The sequence below is a fragment of the Geospiza fortis genome, unplaced genomic scaffold (assembly GCF_000277835.1).
Source record: "Geospiza fortis unplaced genomic scaffold, GeoFor_1.0 scaffold171, whole genome shotgun sequence".
Lineage (NCBI taxonomy): Eukaryota > Metazoa > Chordata > Aves > Passeriformes > Thraupidae > Geospiza > Geospiza fortis.
This window is the reverse complement of record NW_005054313.1, coordinates 1,013,797-1,017,674: the sequence shown is the minus strand read 5'-3', so window position 1 is coordinate 1,017,674 and position 3,878 is coordinate 1,013,797.

The following is a 3,878-nucleotide window of genomic DNA, read 5'->3' as shown; positions in this document are numbered from 1 at the left end:
TCCTTTTGGTCAGAGGTGAGAGCATCACCCAGGCGGTCAAAATCAGCCAAAATGCCATTAAGGCAAGGGGAAGCTGCAGAAAAACTTGAGCTAGAGCTTAACACAGGAGCAGGCACTGTGTCCAGCAGGGAAGTGGCCCCTCTGCCACCCCCAGACACCAGTCAGGGATGGCAGGGCAGGAGCATCATTTCTGCCCCCAGTCGCTCGTCCCCACTCCCTCATGCAGCTGCCCTGTAAATGGCCAAATTTCCTGGGAGCAAGGGATTTTCCATCTGTCACAGTGTCCTTTGCTGTCAGGAGAGAAGTCGGCACAGCCCTGGTGCCGGGGGGAGCATGCCGGGTGCCGGAGCAGGTAGGAGCGGGAAGGCGAGCACATGACTCGGCCTGGCCCCGGCGCACCAGCTCCCAGAGCATTACCATGATGGCTCCATCATTAATTGATCAATCACTGGATGACAGTTAATTAAGTAGAAAATAAAGCTGCTCTGCCCAGCCTGGCATTAGTAGGCAGCGGCATTAAGATTTCTGGAGTACAAGGGGGAAATTAAAAAACAAAGGCACAGCTGGAGGAATAACCCCATCGCCGGTGGCTGGGGGTGGCAGCCTGGCATGATGTTCCCTGGGTCAGAATATGCAGGCAGCCCCTGCACAGCAGCAATGGCCAGTTTGTGGCTTCTCCCTTTTCCAAGAAACTGGATTTCACCTGCTGCCCTCCAGGCATAACCCCTGTTATCCACGTGCCCCTTTCTCCTCAGCTCTGGTGCTGCTGCCCAGGCACTGGCCACAGGGCACCAGACCCTAGCCAGCACACAGATCTGCAAAGGGGTTTTTCCTTTCAATCCTGTTTTCTCATCTCTCAGTCCTTCCTTGTGAGCTAACCCACAGACAGGGTGGGGATAGAGAAAGCCAGATGATAGAAAGCATCCTTCAGCTCCCCGTCTTATGCGCCCAGGATTGTCTTGATATGAAAAATTATGGTTTTTGTTAAAAACTATTACTAATGAGGCGTCTTTCCTGCCCTTAATTGTTGCCAAGGCGATGACCCCAGCCAGCCATCTTTAATTAACTTAGACTAGATCTCCTGAAATGAGTTCCTCGGGTAAATTGCTCACCACAGCTTTCAGGCACGGAGCTGTGTTTGCCAAGGCCACCCGCTCCGGCACGCTGCCACAGCCACCGGCAGAGGTGATGGCACAGCCTGGTGTCCCCACCGCTGCCTCCCCTCGCCACCGTTTGGCAATCCCAAGGCAAATCGGTGGAAATTCAGAGTAATATGGGGACGAGGATGGAGTGACTGATGCCTGACCACAGGGAATGGGATGAATGTGGGCTTCTCCATAAAATGGGAATTCACCCTGGCTGCTGGCTTCTCCCACCGCAGGGGCTGCAGGACCGGCCACACAGTGGCTGGCACCTCTCCAAGTGAAAATCACATTTCCTGCCTGACAGATAACGTCGGTCAAGAGAATGCCAAGGACGATTCCTGAAAATGCCATAATTGTTTTAATCTGATGGCGGATAAAAGATAATGATGCTAACAATATTTAAACGTAATTATAGTTTCCTGCGGCTGTTGGGCTCTCTGAATCCTCTCCACTCAAGTGGCTTTGTTTACGAGCAGCTCCAATAAGGCAGGGCCCGCTTTCCTCCTCTTCACACCTGCACCTCCATCAAGGCAGAGGGTGGACACATGCCAGGGGGCTGGATCTCCTCAGGGACCGGCACTGGCCAACCCTGCAGCCCCTCTGGGTTCTCCTGTTTTGAGCCCACCACCATCCATCCTCGATCTCCTGGGATGTGATGCCTGTCTTGGAAAAGGGACTGGGATATTTGGACCGTGGCAACCGCCAGAAGAGAGGGATCTGTGTGAGGAGTTTTAGGGACAGGTGGTAGAAGTAAGTCCTCCCCATCAGGGTGGGGTAGGCATATGGTGGCTTGTTTCTACCAGTCACCCATGTAAGGGCTGTGACCCCCTATAACCCCCAGATCCCATCCCGAATTCCTCTCCAAGGTGAACTCCCCAGCATCGACATAAAACAACAAAGCAGGACAAAGGGAATTTCTAGGCACAGGTTGCTGATTATAAACAAATAAAAATCACCAAAGGTGGCTGTCTGGGGGCTTGCAATCTGCAGGAGAAGAGAATGGAAGGAGAAGAAAATGGTATGACCCCCTACACCAAAGACCCTCCTGCACTGGATACTGTTACCATCATCTCACAGAAAATCTCCCAGTCTTATGGGGGCCTGGATGCCCTGGTTGCAAAACAGCTTGATCGAGTGCACAGAAACAGGCAGTGAGAAAAGATGGGATTTAGGGGAGGCTTTTAGAAGAAGTTAAATATGAAATGGCTATTTCAGGAGCTGTAGTTTAGCCTCCTGTGTGAATCGGTCTTTGTAAATAGGAATGGAGGATAGCCAACTTCCCCAAAAGGGCTCTACGGGGGGTCCGGAAAACCACAACGTCCTGAGTTTAATGGGGAAAACAGATAGAAATGGTAACAAAGAATGGGGAGAAACAGCAATAAACCTGATTGTTTGGTAAATAAGGCTGAGCCTGTTGCCGAGAAGGGAAGTTTGAAAAGCAGCTGGGGAATGAATAACCGGTTAAAAGTTAGGAGACAAAGTGGCATAACAAACCCGAGGGGTTCCCAGCTCGGAGCAGCCAGTGCCGGAGCCCCCGCAGCAGACAGGAGAGAGAGCCTTCAGAAGTGCCAGGGAGGAGGGAGAAAGTAGCAACAGGACAATATCCACTGCTGCTCCAGCATAAGACCTGGCACTGTGTAGAGGGCTATGGAAAGGAACTCATCATGCTAATGATCTTGGCCTTCAAGTGGAGGAGGAATTCAGTGCTGAGCACAGAGAAAATAAATCCATCACCTACACGGCAAGGAAACAGCTACATCCATGGAGGAAGAGCACTCCAAGGCATGGGTACTGAAAAGATTAGCCTGGGCACTGGCAAGAGCCATGTCAGAAATGACTCAGGATAGACCAGAGAAGAGGGCAGGATAGGTGAGGAGCAGGCTCACCCTGTGCCATGTGGGTCGCTGCCTCATTGAGGGCACCCCACAGGGGCTGGGGGGGGGGCAGCAGGGCAGAGCGAGGAGGCATCTTGGAGTTGTGCAATAGTTGCAGTCTGAGGAGGAATTAAATAGAGTCCAGCCTGCAGAAAGAGAGGCTTGGATGCTCCAGCTGGATGCTTGGCACAGGAAGCTGCTTTGGCAGCCACCTGGGGTGCTGCAAGCACCAAAAGTTTGGAAGGGTTGGAAAAGTAATTGGGGAGAACAGAGAGGTGCCTGGATGCTGGAAAGGCAATGAACGAGCTGGGGCTGAGGGCTCTGCAGAAAGTAGGGCAAGAGCAGGCAAGAAAGTGTCCCCTCCCTGTCACTGTTCTGTGCCCTGGCCTGGCCTGGGGCACCTCTGGGGAGGGAGGCAGTCATCTCCAGAGCTGACACTGGTTTGGGAGTGGCCCGGGGTCCTCCACTTGTCCCTGCAGCATCTCTACCCTCCAGAGCCAGGCATGAACCTCGGTAGGGGACCTCTTTCCTACAGCACCAGGAAGGATCTCCTCCATCCCAAAACGCACCTCCAGGCTTCCCAGCGTCTCGCCCCCACCCCACCGGGACGGATTGTCGCCAGATTCCCCGTTCTCCATGGAAATCCACGCGAGGCACACAGGGACAGCTCTTTACACCACACACATCACAGCGATGAGTGCCCACCCTGTTTGCCCCTGCAAGGACCTAGACGCCAGTGGTGGGGGTGGGTCCCGGGCGAGTCCGGCCCCTGCTCTCTCCCGATCCCGCAGCCCACGAGCCCATGAACCCGTGGCCGTGGCCACGCGTGGCCGGCGCGGCGCGGCTCCCCGGGCTCCGG